This window comes from Lacerta agilis, chromosome 4 (genome assembly GCF_009819535.1).
Source record: "Lacerta agilis isolate rLacAgi1 chromosome 4, rLacAgi1.pri, whole genome shotgun sequence".
In the NCBI taxonomy this organism is placed as follows: domain Eukaryota; kingdom Metazoa; phylum Chordata; class Lepidosauria; order Squamata; family Lacertidae; genus Lacerta; species Lacerta agilis.
In genome coordinates, this window is record NC_046315.1 from 95,336,319 (window position 1) to 95,352,295 (window position 15,977).

The window sequence follows — 15,977 nt, forward strand, 5'->3', positions numbered from 1 at the left end:
TCTTAATTGTAAGTGTTTACAGTTGTACCTCGGGTTACGTACGCTTCGGGTTGCATACTTTTCGGGTTATGAACTCTGCTAACCCGGAAGCGCAACCCAAAGCACGCGCAATTCGTGCATGCGCAGAAGTGTTTGCGTGGTCTGTGCATGCGCAGAAGTGGGTTTTTCGGTTTGCGCATGTGCAAACCGAATTTTTCAGGTTATGTACTTTTCGGGTTACGTACAGCGACCTGGAACCAATTAAGTACGTAACCCGAGGTATCACTGTACTCAAAACCTGCTGGTGAGTTCACTTCTTTACAATGTTTTTGTAAGTATAACATAAACGGTTCCCAATCCTTTTTGAAATCTCTATTGTCTTTATCTCTTTGTTTCCCAGTTAACATCGCCATTTCAGCATATTCCATCTGTTTTTCTGTACAAAATTGTACAAAAATTAGACTTGATGCTTAGTTGCCTTCTGTGTTTCGTAATTAATTCTAGCACAGGCAGTGATCTGCAAACAACTTAAGCTGGTATATTTATAGCTGGATTCATCCTGACCTGCCTCTAGTATGTATTTATTGTAAAATGCAAGTGGATATTAATTTGTGAAACTCAAAAGATGGCCTGCAACTGCCCACTATTAAAGCTAGGGCACTGGTGTCAATTCAAAGGTGAACCATTCATGTTAGATTATTAGTGTGGTTACATATAATTATATCTCAGAAAATGGCAATGTTGGGTTGGTAAAATGGAAACTTACATTTCAGTTTTGTTGTTTTGTTTTATTGAAATTCCTACTTTCTCTCCCATGGCATTATACTGCCATTTTGAGAAGCAAAAAAGCACGCAAATAGCTTGTACATAAGGCTACCTACTGGGTCTTGCTGCCTTTTAAAGAGTTCATACTACTATGTGGATACATATGTATGTATCTGCTGTTTCACCAAAAAGCTCAGGGCACTGTATATGCATTTTTCCTAGAGCTGAGCAGAAAATTCCCATAAATCTTTTTTCTATTTATAAAATTTCAGAAAGTTTCTCTCACTACTGCCCCTAGGAAAAAGGTCACATTTGTAGAGTTTTCTCAGAATACATTCTACCATGTTTCTGTGGAGGGCCACCATTTATTCCGCTACACAAAAGTGCCTTGGAATGATAGTAGATCCCAAAGATTGGGGAAGGATACAAAATGGTGGGCAGTCTGCCAACATAATTGTTGCCGTTGCCACCTGCAGTTGCAGCCAAAACAAAGAAACAAAAAGCACCAACCAACCAAAAACACTTTAGGAGATAAGAAAGAAGCTGTGCCTTTGCAGTTGTGAACACCCACTGCCAAGAAAATTTCAAAGACTTTCTCAAAACGTTGAAAATTACGCAAAGTGGTACTGGCAGCTTCTCCGTGGAGAATTTTGAGAGGCCATTTGCACACAGTTTTCCCCACCCCCCAATGCTATCTTCTCAACAGCCATCACAAGAAGGAGCTCTACACAAGTGTAGGATCAGTTGGGCTGTGTCACTGGCCCTGCACGATTCCCTGGCACTGTGCATCATGGGCGTACCCAATTAAAAAAATTAAATGGTTATCGGCAGCCTAAAAGGAAAAAAAAAAAGCTCTCCTCCTGAATAAAAGCTCAACGACTGGTCTTTCTCCCTGTCCCAAAATCTCAATAACAATTGAGCTCTTGCCCACTTCCCGAGGCACAGTTGGCCACTGTGTGTGTGTGTGTGTGTGTGTGTGTGTGTGTGTGTGTTGCGCCGGCTGTTTCCCCCTCCCTCATGCCGACAAAGAGCTGGCGTGCCTATCAGACACCGGATCCTAGCCTGCACATTGCTTGGTCAAATGGGGATGCAGGCTGAAACTTGGGCAGTGTCAGGGGGCGAATCCGAGGGCTGACCATGGTCTTAGCCTGGGTTCTCATCCTTCCTCCTCTGCCTGCTTTTTGTATCCACGCTACATCGTGCTGGCAAGAAGGGAGCTTGGGAAACTGAGTTCCCTTGCATGGTGAGTAGTTCCTTTGCGAGGACTGAGGATCCTGGGAAACTGAGTTTTTCAGCCATTTGGGGCTTTCTGTTTGGGGGGGGGGAGTTTTTCTGTTTTTTGAAGCTGTTTTTTGTTTTTGAACCTGAATGACCATGGCTTGCCCCCCCCTCTTTTGATCCTGGGTATGCCCCTGCTATGCATTCTGTATGAACATCTTTTGAAGGGGTATCTTGAACTCTGTGTATTAATGATGTTAAGTGTTCCTTTGTACTGTCCAAGCTTTTGTAGTGTTAGCAATATAGAATGCACTGTTGGCGTTTTTCTCTAGAGGCCATTTTGCCACAAATATTAATTGCACATGTAATAAACATATGCCAGGGTGCTGCGTGATAATGATGATGCATTTACTTCCTTATAGGAGGACATCCTAGTGTAATCTGTATTTCTGTCTCTGGTTGCAAAGTATTGACTTAAGGAACACGGGTTCCATTTGTGAAACTGGGGTGGGAGCAGTGGAAGAGAAAGCCAGATTTTGGTACAAGGATGGGAAACCTATGGTTTTCCAGCTGCTGTTTGACTCCAGCTCTGCTTAGACCCTGTCAGTATGGGTTGTGATCAGGGGCAATGGGTGTTGTACTCTAACATTAGGAGAGCCACATATTCCCTATCCCTGACATGGCAGATTGTGGGTGGAATCTGCCATATGATGATGAACTGGGGACAGAATCTGGCACTTTCCGCCTTTTCAGAGTCCCATATTGGTTCCTTGACAGGATGCTATTAATTGCTGTTTGGTTGGTATCCACATTTTTCAACTGCATATTCAGGACCACTGATATTCAGGACTATTGATTTAAAGCACCCCTACATTTCTTAGTCCATATATGCAAAATGTAGCATCTCAGGCATGGCAAAATTTATATGCAGTCATCAAATGTTTGCGTTTAGCATTGATTTTGCCCAAAGGTAAAATTTTGCAATGCAGATGCAACCAAGCTGTCATGAGAACTTGAAAGATAAGGGCAGAAGGATCCCTGGGATATGCGATTTTCAGCCCCCATGTTTGTTTGTTTGTTTCTATTCATTCTCTTGATGATGGCTGTCTTCATCAGAAGAAAGCAGTCGTTCAAGGTCGCAACAAAAGTATCTCTCTGGGTGTGCATGTGCGCATATGCACATGCAAGTGTCTTTTAAATCCCTTGTGGATTCGCTTAGACAATTAGACAGTTATCACATTATCTTAACTACACTGGAAGAGAGCAACTCCAGAGTGGTGATATATATGGAATAGTACGTCTATTTCTGAAAAGCCACATTTTCCAAAGGAAATAAACAGGGAGAGACATTTGGTTCACCAATGCATTCAAGTCACATTCTTCAACCTAATAGATGTGTATGAAGAACAGCGAGCAGGAGGGGGGAAGGAAGCTCTTTGCAAAGTGGTTATATAAGGCATTAGATCTTAACTGCTAAAAGAAGCCGGTATTATTCTGGTCTCTGTGTGTTACTTTGCATAATGTAAAATGTTAGCATAATAAGAACACTGTTATTTTAAGTTTCTTCATGGATGGTTACACACATCACACATCTCCATCTCTTTTTTTTCCCTTTTTTGGTTGTTCCATTTGGATGTTTGCAATTACTCCGGCAGTAACCCAGCATGTGCGCACATGCGCATAAAAGTGGCTGCATTATGTTTGGAACATGGGAGATATATGGAGCCTTTCATGTGTTTATTTGATGTGATTCCACAGGGCTATGTGTGAAAAAATGTAGCCAGATAATGTGTGCTAACCTGCATGACCTCCCCTATTCATCAGCACTCTTCCCGGGTGGTGAATCAGGGGTGCAATTTTATAGTTTTTCAGAGTGGATGATCTAAACTTTATGAACTGTTCTCAGGTTGAGAGAAGGTTTGGGGGTGATTGGCAGATTCCTTCTCCTACCACCACATTTTTGGGGGAGAGGGTGGAGTTTAAAAAAAAACAAAACAACTCATCCTGTTTAGTTACAGCAGGAACAGTAGCTCTTCCTGGTGATACAAGTTCACAGCATGGTTTGTACAATTGCATCTCGTGTTCTTCTCTGCCATCCTCATCAAACTGTCCAACAGAGCTGCTTCAGGTTAGGCTCAAGCCACTAACGGGGCCATCTTGCCAGTCTAAAGCATACTGTGACAAATTTGCTTTTCACTTTAAGAGCAATATTGCCTGTATTCACTCCAAATGACCCCCCACTATTAAGCAAATCTTGGTAATATCCCAAGAACACTGTCAAGTAATGTCTTCTGGAAGTTTGAGTCACTGTGGGCTGAGGATATGGACAAGAGACTTACAGGGGTATGAGTGACCATATGCCTCCTTGACCTTGCTGAAGCAACTGGAAATTGGCACCACAACAGGTGCCACATGACCCCTGTTCCATATTTGTACAAACTTGTTAGTACTGTTAGCTGCAGCAGACAGTACGAAGCCCTTGCAAAGGTTGTTTTCCTTATTTAAAAGTTCGGCGCAATTGCAAAGTGTGCATAGTCCTGCGCCATCAGGAGGTCAGTGACCTTTCCAGTTTTTGTGTTGCTGGTCCAACAATTTTCACTGAACTATAAATCAACAAGACAGACGAAGGGCTAGAAGGGAAAGGCAAGAGAGAGGTGCTTGAAGTTGCAACGGAAGGTCAGGGAAGGAGCAGAAAGTAAAATCCAAATCTCACCAAATTCTGTTTGGATGAAATTTAACAATTCCTTCATCAGATTCCAGTAATAAAATCATATTATCCTCATCTCCAGTGCAATTTTTGTTGAGAAGTGCTCTGTGCTATCAGAAATATATCCCTCCTCCCCCCTTCTCTCTCTCCCTGCCCCACTTCTCAAATTAATTTTGCAGAAAGCTCTTAGTTATTTAAACAGTAGTTAGAGACAAACTGCGTAGAATTCTTCAGATATACAGAGTATTCATCTGGGATTGTAAATTCCAGAGTAGGCAGGTGCATTTCAGCCCAATAGTCAATATTTAGAGCAGATGCCTATTCTGTAACTGGTGGTGTATATTTTATTAGAGCTGTAGCAGTGTAGAGCTGTGTTCAGCAGGAAAATATAACCCTGATGGATACAGCTGATGAAAGCATTGATATTTACATATGTGTTGCTTTGTAAGGTGGACACTTCTTATAGTCCCTCTCTCCCTCCCTCCCTCCCTCTCCTCTGAAAGTGCTTTCAGACTGGAAAGTGTGCAAAAACAAAAAACAAAAAACCTGCGCTGACAGCATTGTTTCATGCATTTAATCCTATTCATCAAATCTGCTTGACACTTAAAGAAGGTAAGAACACAGGCATTTGAGATCAGTATATCCTTCCAGCTGATGGGATATTGACACAGCTCTGCAGGCTACAAGGGAGTGAACAAGAAACTTACAGTGCAAGTGTATGTTTACTCCCAGGTAAGATGCATAGGATTGCAGCCTGAGTGATGATGAACACTTTAAAAAAAAGCCCTCTTTATTAATCTTTTCTATTTCTTGATAATGGTAGGTGTTTTATATTATGCAAGACAAATATAACAATTATCATGCATCTGTAGTAGCACCGTATTAGTCTTATTGACAAATAATGAAAGGGAAAGGGAAATGGGTTGCAAATCTATATTCGGGGATAGCTCAGTCAGTAGCGCATGAGACTATTAATCTCAGGGTCATGGGTGTGAGCCCCACATTGGGCAAAAGATTCCTACATTGCAAAGGGTTGGAGCAGATGACCCTACCAGTTCTAGAAGTCTTCTTGTGAAAGCCTTTTGGGGTGTTTTAATGTCTTCGTTTTATTAATAGGGTTGCATGTGACTAAATCTGTAAACTCATGTTATACGCCATTTCACTTGGTGTCAAAGTACTCAAGGCTGGTTACTGTTTAAAACATTATCTTAATATAATGTTGTCTCAGATCCCATTGCGAAGGAGCTCTTTCAGAAGGGCACCAAAGCAGCAGATTAGGAAACAAACAATGGTTGTGAGCTCCAGGTGGATAGCCGTGTTGGTCTGCCATAGTCAAAACAAAATAAAATAAAATAAAAAACTCTTTCCAGTAGCACCTTAGAGACCAACAAAGTTTGTTCTTGGTATGAGCTTTCGTGTGCATGCACACTTCTTCAGATACACTGAAACGGAAGTCACCAGACCCTTAAATATAGTGAGGGTGTGGGGAGGGGTATTACTCAGAAGAGTGGTGGGAATGGGTGATCAGCTGATAGGTGTGGAAAACCTTTTGACGACTCTTAACGACTGCAATTGGTCTTACAGGGCAAGGCAAGGGGTGAGATGGCTAAAGATAGCTTTGTCATGTATAATGAGATAAGAATCCAATGTCTTTGTTCAGACCAGGTTTCTCCATGGTTTTAAGTTTGGTGATTAGTTGCAATTCAGCCACTTCTCTTTCCAGTCTATTTCTGAAATTTCTTTGTATTAAGACAGCTACTTTGAAATCTTTTATAGAATGTCCTGGGAGATTGAAGTGTTCTCCTACTGGTTGTGAGCTGCGTGTGGAAGTGTGGAAGGTGGGTGGTGTGTCACAAACCCATTCACACCTTTTGATACGGCAGAACTGTTGTATGTCCTTCCTGGATTAGATTCAAGGTCATCCCAGCTGATTAGTATGTGGCCATGTTGTCCTTTTCATCACCTCTATCTGTTGTGGTAAGGTTCTGATTAATTGAGTTAATTGCAAATTTAATTCTTAATGCAATTGATATTTTAGGCATTCTTTATCTGCTTCAGTGCCTTTTAAAAGGCAACCCATTTTTTTTAAAAAAATCTAAAATAACATATGCAATGTGTAAGGGAATGTATACTTCTTGAACCACCTTAATGCAGTTGTCTCCCTGTTGTACAAAACTAGTGGAAGTGAAGCAGAACTTAGAAGATTCAAATTATTTTGTGCACATACCTACCTGTAAAATGGTGGGGGAGAAACTTAATCTGAGGAACGAGAAACCTTTAATTTGACCTCTGATCCTTTCTGTATTCAGAAATCAGGTCTAGATATGCGTCGCAGCATATCTATATATGAATTCGCTATTGCCTTGTTCCACCAATCCTTCCTTCTGCTATTTTCCCTTTGTCAAAATTCGGAGAACAAAATCCTGAGTGCAGGGACCTGTCCTTTCCTTTAATTTCTCAGTGAAGCACATGAATTAGAGTTGACACTAGGTCCTAGTACCCTAGCATCCGTGCCGGCCAGCAATGCCTGACCTGGGCCTTCCTTAAAAACCAAGTCACCATCCCCCTATGCCTACTCCAGGTGGCTACCATTTTAGACCATGCATTGGAAAGCGAGTTGACTTTGGGGGTAGGGGGCATTGTGGTTAAAAAACAAAACAAAAAGCCACAACAAAGACATGGCGGCTGTTGTACATGTTTCATGTCTGGCCCCACTTCCTCCTCCCCAAGTGCCCTGGAAGCTGACTCGGTTTCCATGATGAAAACAATATAGCACCTAGATCTGCAGTGCTACAGATCTGTTGGTGCCATGAAGGCAAAGCCCCTTCAGGAAATCCCCTGGACTCTATGGGAGGCCTCCATTGTTTGGAAAGCCCACCAAATAAATGACATTTTGCTGAGGGCCCCTTGAGTCATTGCTCCAGCACTGGCATCAATTATGTTATGTAGTAACAATGTATATCTCTTAACGACTAAATCATCCTCAGTATAAACTATCTTGCTGATTTCTACATTGCATTTTAGGGTGTATCTTTTCAGTTGTATTCTACAGGCCTCCGTTTGTGTTTCTGGCAGTACATAAGTCAGGGATGACATGCTATGTATTGCTGTGCCTTGCTTCATTTGTCATTTTGAGGCAATCTCCAGACAGTGAGGTCAGACAAAGTGTGTGCACTGAATGGGTCCAACAAAAAGCAGCCAGTCAGATGAATTAGGACACAATAAGGAGATAAACAAATATTCTAAAAGAGAACGGCTGTAAGGTGAATATATATGCAATGTTCTTTTGCTCTTTTTGCATAGTTTTCTTGTCGCAAAGACGTGACATTCTTCTCCAGAAAGAAGGCAGAAACAAGAGAGAGGCTACTGAATCATTCTCTTGAAAGATAGCAAGAAATTAAAACTGCATTTTTAAACATATCCTTATATACTGAGTCAGTTAGTATGCTTAGTTTTATGAAGTTGAGAAATAAAAGCAAGGATGGACAGTGTTTTCTTTAAACACAAAAAAGTAAATGCTCTGCTTCCCCGCCCCCCATATAGATTTTATTTGAAACCTGTGTTCAAACACTGTGGTGAAAACACATCAATATTATATTACCTTACTTAATGTATTGATGGGGGTGGTGCCAGGACTACAGATGAAGTGGGATTCCTCAAATTTTGAAGCCAAATTGCTCTTGGGATGTGAAGGCAGAAGAAAACAGGAGTAGAGCATTGGGGGAGGGGGGGCAAACACTTCCTTATCTACTTCCCTTAGTTCTTTTTCTGCCATTCAATTCTCTTAGTGACAACTACTAATCCAGGGATAGGAAATCTGTAGCCCTCTGATATTGTTGGACTCCAGCTCTCATCAGCCCCGATGTCATGGACTGGTTGGATGCAAAGGAGTGGTGGGAAGAAGGCTCAGAGCCAGGGGGTTGGTGTGGGAAGATGGTGAGTGTTCAAACGGAGAAGGGGGAGAAGACTGGGAGGAGAAGGTGTCAGAAGCTGGAGAGGTAACAGGGCTTAGCGAGCAGGAAAAGTCTGTGGAAGAGAAAGTCCAGAATTCAAGCCAGAAGCAGAGGCTGGAGAGGAGGTGGGGGCAAGAGGCAGAGATGAGTCAGGCTGGTACAGAAGGCAGGATGTGTCCCGCTCCTGCTCAAATGAGCTCCCCTACCCCCTTATCTCCAAGAACCAGAAGAGGCATGAAAAGGGTGGAGCAAAGACAGGCAATATGACAGAGCCTTGGATTGCTTGTGAAGAACCCAGGGGATAAGAAGACTTAGGCAGTTGTGAAAAGGCAGGGACCTTCAGTCCCCACAACTGCCTCATAGGGGTAAGAGCAACTGAGATGAGTTGCTGTGCTCCTGACTCGACCATGTTTCCTTTAATGAAGAGTTAACTTCGCTGAAGCCATGCAATTTATTGCTGACCCGTTCCTTACACCCACTTCTGACGCTCAGCATGTTGGGCTAATGTTGAGGTGCTGTATATCAACGACATCAGAAAGGGTGCAGATTCCCCATTCTTGTCTTGAGCCATTCCACATCTTCCCAGTTGGTTGGCCAATAGGTACTAGAATAGGGACGTATGCACAAATGCCTGCCTTGCATCTGCACTGCACAACAGAACTCGGAAGGACAGCAGAACTGAAAACAGTTTGAGTTGTGCACTGTATATTGTTTGTCTGATTCTATGGGGAAACCTGGCTCATCCCTCCTTTCAGAAATGGGTTTTCTTATGACGAATAAAACCTTTAATCACCTGGAATACAAACTAATATGAAAGTAGTGCTTACTGGGTGAAATGGAATCTAGAATCCTTTTTGTTCTGAAAGCTTAGCTATTTCCCATGCAGTTAGATGACAGAGTAATCAACTCAGGGCTGGTTGAGGCCAACAGTGGCCACATTTTGGAGTCTAAGAGACTGCTGTGGGCACCAGTCACAAAATGGCTGTCATGAGGCATAGCATAACACAAAATGGCTGCCATGTGAAGCATGGCATAACAGAAAATGGATTGCTTCCCCACCCTCAGATAATTTAAAGTTCACTGCAGGAAGTCAGCTACGTGGTGCTGCTCCTGGTTGTTGAGAAACAGTTGTTAAAAGCACAGAAACCCTGTTTTCTTCGATGCCAATCCTAAATCAAAGACTAAATGGCCACCTTGTATCCACTCACCTGGGAGTTACCTGCACATTTTGTGTCATAACTTTCTTTCTAGAAAAGCTAAAGACTTACATTTTTTGTGGAAAATGAAATCTTGGAGTCTGGAGTCCCTGGAGGGCACTGCCAGTGAAGATCTTCATAGGTGCCATGGTGCCAATGGGCACCATATTGTCAGACCCTGGGTTGAGGCAATAATTATTATGGCAGTAATCCTACATGTTCATAAGCTCAGGATCATACATGCTCACAGCACTGCAATGCAGCATGTGAATCAGATACTCAAAGAAAGTAGGAAAGTACATTGCTGGAACACAAGCACTTCTGGTAGCCTTGAAGTAAGTAATTGGATATAATTGGTATTTGCAGTAGTAATCTTCTTAAAAACATCTTGCAAAAAGGAGAAGAAATAAAACTGTATCAGCTATAGCATAGAAAGGTCATGTCAGAGGCCTTTAATAATGTGTCGCATTATATTATAATGTCAAGCAACTATCGCACTACCCATAAAGGTAAATCCTGAGAAGCCTCATGCCTGCAGTTAGTTTTGTAGGTGTATAATTGGCTTTTGGCCTCTTGGTGACACCAGTGGCTTTTATAAAGCTGTTGGGGGGATTGAACTCTGAAATTTCAAAGCATCAGTACTTTCCATTCTGCTTACAGAAGCAAAGAAACCTGATGTACATGCTTCATCTTCGTGGTTGTAAGTCATTAGAAAACGCAGAAGAACTGTCCTTTTAAAGTGTATCAACTTTCCTCAATAATTAAAGGAACATTCATAATCATATTTTTTTGCGCCTGGTTATGACATTGAAAGATCTTTGACCTTTATTACGCATGCACATTATTACAACTGTGATTGGATTTGTATTTTTGCCAGCAGCATGCTAGGTGCTAAGTCTGCAAAACTAACTTGTAATTTAAAAGGGAAAGATGATCACTTTCCCATTTCAACTTGATTCTGTGCCAAACACGTGCTTAGTGAAGAGCCAGTATGGTGTAGTGGTTAAGAGCAGTAGACTCGTAATCTGGGGAACCGGGTTCGCGTCTCCGCTCCTCCACATGCAGCTGCTGGGTGACCTTGGGCTAGTCACACTTCTCTGAAGTCTCTCAGCCCCGCTCACCTCACAGAGTGTTTGTTGTGGGGGAGGAAGGGAAAGGAGAATGTTAGCCGCTTTGAGACTCCTTCGGGTAGTGAAAAGCGGGATATCAAATCCAAACTCTTCTGCCAAGCTGAACCCAATTCATAAGCCATAGACGGTAGCTCACCAGGGTCTGGATGAGCATCTTGTGTTTTTATTTCCCCTGTCTTCGTGGAGCTCTCAAACAGGAAGGGGTTTCTTGTTGAGAACCTGACGTGCCACAGCGCATGACTAGTGCATTTGGCATAGTAGGTTGCAAATAGTGTGAGCTTGGTTTGCACGGCTAGCTGAATATGTGCATAGGTCTCAAAACTGCTCTCAGTCACCAGCTCATTCATCTGGCAATGCTTCTTTGTAATGTCCAAGCTGTTGTAAGGCTCAAGCAAGCAGCAATTCATTGGAACAGCTTAAAAAACAACAACAAACCTCTGCAGGTTCATATTTAGCTCAACATGAAAAAATAGTGAATCAGCCAATGCATGAAGTGTTAAGGCAATCTGTTCCTCCCTTCATACATGAGCACAAGCCTTGGAGGGATATTACTATGAGTGATAAGGTATGGCAACAGTGCAGAACACTGGGAAAATGTCACTGTTCAGCTTTGATTACACACTGTAATCTATTTTGCAAGTTTCAGGACAGTAGAACTCAAAAGTGCTTTTATTTTACACCGACATGAAGGCCTGGTCAAGCTGAATCATCATTAGCAGGAATTTCAGTCTGCTAGTGATGAGTAAGCATACGGCAGTGTAGCGAAACACTAAACAGCTGCATTTGGTTTTATTGGGGGGAAAGATGCTTTATTCCCAAACAGTACATAGAAGGTTCTCCATGAACTGCCTATTTAATGTCATTCAGATCCCTGCTGCATCACAGTAAAGTTCATATAGTGCCATATGACCTGCAAGCCTGTTATTTTATGAACGTTCTTGGGAACATAACAGATTTTAAAGGTAATGTGTAAGTTTTTTAAAAAAGAAACAATATATACAGGTGATAGCATTTCTACGCTGGCTTAATTCTCCCCTCCCCTCCCCAACTAGTGTTGCTTTGTACCCTGTTGCCACTGGGGTGGGGATAAAGGCGTAGCCATCCCGTCCTGCTCAGCACATGCAGTGTGGGGGTAGGATTATTGTGAAAATCAATGCGTTCATTCTTCTTCATATTGGTATGCAAACTTTGAACGTACTTTTGTCACACACACACAAAGTTGCAAGACGCACTGAGGTTTGGTGATGTGAAGTAAACATATTTTGATGACAGATTTAGATTGCAGTACCGAGCTTATCAAGGCAGACAGGTGGTGGGAAGACACAGCATACTAAAGGAATGCCGCTGTTCGGAATAGCATGCCAATGTGAAGGCAGCAAAGGGTTTTTGTTGCCTTGTGCTACGGCAAAGGCAAAGAACCTCCAGATGCTGCTGAACTAAAACTGCTGCCAATCCCTGACATTGGCTCTGCTGGCTGGGGCTGTTGGGAATTGGACTGCAGTGGCATCTGGAGGGCCACAAGTTCCCCACCACTGCAGTCTGGCTGGCTGGTCCATAAGCCACACAAAAAAACAAACGTCTGCTTAGAATGGCATTTTGATGTCAGTATTACTAAGACAACTAAGTGGAAGCCTCCCTTCCTGATGCAGCTTGTAATAGCTATGCTATCTGTTTTCTCAGTTGGTGTAAAGTTGCTGGTAAGTCTGATAGAGTGGCAGAAACTGGATTTGGCAACTCTATGTGTTAAATTTTAAGATTCCCAGACATTTACTATTGTCGGGCTGCGATACTGCACCACAATAAAAAAATAGATGGTTGACATCTTACTGCATGCCAAACAATGTGTACCAAACATGCAAGACAAAGAATGATTGGGGTGAGTGATATAGAAAGGTGATAAGCAAGATACGTACATTAAAAGATATTCTGAATTTGGCTTTGATTGAAGCTACAGGGAGCTTGACATACGAATAATCTGCAGGATTGGACCAAATGCACACTGCCAACCTAACTTTGCATTTTAAAAAAACAAACAAACAAAAAATGTATCATTTACTAGCAAAATTTATATAGCCACTCCATAATGTAAGGTCTTCAAGTGACTCATAAAACAAATGCAAAAATTAACATGCAATATAAAGAAGTAAAAGCTATTCAAAATGGAGGGGGGCATAGTTTAAAAAAAAAAAAAAAAAAAGCTACGTGGACCATACTATAAGACATAATGAATTTGAAAATTCTGGGTGAGTAAAAAAGATAGTCACTTGATGTTGAAAAGATCACAAAAATATGATGCCAGGAAAATCTCTCTAGGAAAGTTCTCTTGGCACCATTTATGAATGAGGTGCCGCTACCAAAACAATCCTGGTGGGTTCCCATCTTACTTCAATTGGCAGCAGCACTCAGAGCAGGGTCTTTGAAGAAGATCTTAAAGTTTCAGTAGGAATATATGGGAGAAGGTGTTTTTTCGGGAAGTCTGACTCCAGAGGCAGAACAACCTGCTCCGGTACCTGGAGCGGCACTCATCCCAGGAGGAGACCCTCCTTTGGAATAGCACCCGGGGCGAACCGCCCCTACCTCAGAACGCCCCTGTCTGGCTCCAAGCCATTTGGGGCTTCTGAAGTATTTTCTTCTTTTTTTTCAAAAGCACTTAAAATTGGACCTGGAAATGGACTGGGATCCAGTACATGTGTCAAAGGAGAGGCATAATATGGTCAAACTGCCCTGTCCCAGATAATCATCCTGTGATCCTACCAAGTGACTGTTCCGAACTGGTTTTAAAAGCAGCCCAACTGTGTAGGACGGTGGTCAGACTGGAACAAGTTATTCTGGCCACTTTCCCCCCACTGGAGCTGTGTGTATTGAAGTTATGTCAAGGACTTCGATGGTGGTTAACTCTTGAAGTCAACACTGTAGCTTTCAATTAGCAGTTTATTGCAGTTTGTGCAACAGGACAGTCTCTGATATATTCAAACTGGGTCCTGGCAGCTGCACTATAAGTACCAGCTGGTTTGACAGACTTAGTATTGCCAGCTTCCAATTTTTTGTGTGCGTGCCTGCAGGCTCTGTGTTCTCAAGCTTTCCCCCACTATTTTGAAAGGTTAGAAACATTTAAAAAAGAGAGAGAGAACCAAAATTGGCATGATTTCATCAGGAGTCTCCAGGCTAAATAAATTGCTTAAGGGCGTGGATGAAGTCTAAATGCTGCTAGCTGCCCACTCTTACACTAAGTTATAAATTTAGGGCTTGATTACCTGGCTTTCTTGCAAAAAATGCCTTGATCTGTCTGGAAAAAAATTGCTAGAGATTTAATAGAAATCCAAAATGAACGTTCCTCTTAAATGAAAATCCCCATTGACCTTGCTTTGATTCTTGGAAGGCCTCTTGGAGTAGAAGTCAAGAACAGCGGAAGTTTCATTACAGTGCATAGTTGGAGAATGAGACTCTGAAAGCTGGCTAAATAATCACCAAAGAATGAACCCCAAATTGGTAGTTATATTGCCAGAGGCCGCTGCGGTGTGCTAGAACAGTTGCTTTGTAGGACTATGGCAGCACGACCCAGTTAAGCCATAATGCTTAGATTACATTTGATATTGAACTTACAGATATTATAGAGCTTTTTAGTGTGAAATGAGTTTACACCTAACCAGTTGTTCAAATTTTTGATGTACTGTTGATTTGTAAATCTGTTTTTTTTACAATATCAGTGTTTTGCTATATATTTGGGCCAAGTGCATTTTACATGCTCAAATCTTTCCCAGCTCAAATTCACCAGGAGAACATAGGAAGTGGGTCAGTGAGAGTCAGTGCAGACCCAGGATTAACAACAAACATGGGAATCCATCTGAAGAATTTGGCTGTGGATACAGTCTAGCTTGTTGTTGTTGTTCATTCGTTCAGTCGTGTCCGACTCTTCGTGACCCCATGGACCAGAGCACGCCAGGCACGCCTGTCTTTCACTGCCTCTCGCAGTTTGGCCAAACTCATGTTAGTAGCTTCGAGAACACTGTCCAACCATCTCATCCTCTGTCATCCCCTTCTCCTTGTGCCCTCCATCTTTCCCAACATCAGGGTCTTTTCCAGGGAGTCTTCTCTTCTCATGAGGTGGCCAAAGTACTGGAACCTCAACTTCAGGATCTGTCCTTCTAGTGAGCACTCGGGGCCGATTTCCTTGAGAATGGATACACATAAAGAATCAAAAAGGCAGGAGGGAGGCATTCATAGAAAAGGCTAGAACAACACGAGAAAATCTAGCTGTTGCGCAGTCCAATGCTTGACTTGGAACAACCATAGTGGGGTAAATGGGGGGGGGGGGGTGTATCCTAAAACACACAAGGCCCAGGAGGTTAACTCTTAAAGGAATGTGTAAAGAATGTGTGCAGGACCGGTGCTAGGGTTTCTTGTGCCCTAGGCGAGACCACCTTCTGGCGCCCCCCGCCCCCTGTCAAAGCCTGCTTTAGCAGGAGGTGGGGGTGGTGGAGAGGCAAGCAGCAGTTTCTCTGCTGTAGCGGAGAAGCTGCTGCTAGCCCGTCCCGCTCCCCCGCCCAAGCCTGGCCAGCACCCCCTCCATTTTGGCACCCTAGGCAATTGCCTAGTTTGCCTTAATGGACGCGCCGGCCCTGATAATGTGAAATACCTTTTCCATACTAAAATCACGTAAGTGGATCCCTTCCGCACCAATATCTTCCCCGTTCTCTTGATCCGAATGTTATTTTGTATACCTTTTTTATTTTTGCTTGCAGCTAAAGTTGTTCAAGGTGATTTTTTTTCTTTTTTAAAAAAAAATCAATGCAAGACCTGTATGCTACATTTTCTAGAGAGCTCGGCATCCACAACTAGGTCAATAGTTTCAAAAGAATTCTGCTCTGATTTACCCAGCATGCTGTGCTCTTGTGAAAATACAGGGACTGCCTGCCTGGATCTTGGCATGTTTGAGAATCTAACTTGTTTTCAGCTCGAGCGGGAAAGCAGTTAAACCACAGTGCATGGGTTTAAGGTAGTTTCAAATGCGACTAGAGGTGCCATGGGA

The 15,977-nt window shown here is 42.6% G+C and overlaps 1 protein-coding gene across 2 annotated transcripts in view; it reads left to right on the plus strand.

Annotated features, from left to right (window-relative positions):
• PCDH9 (protocadherin 9) overlaps positions 1-15,977 on the plus strand; it is an 854,181-nt gene that overhangs the window by 266,731 nt on the left and 571,473 nt on the right. The gene's annotated exons all lie outside the window — the stretch shown is intronic.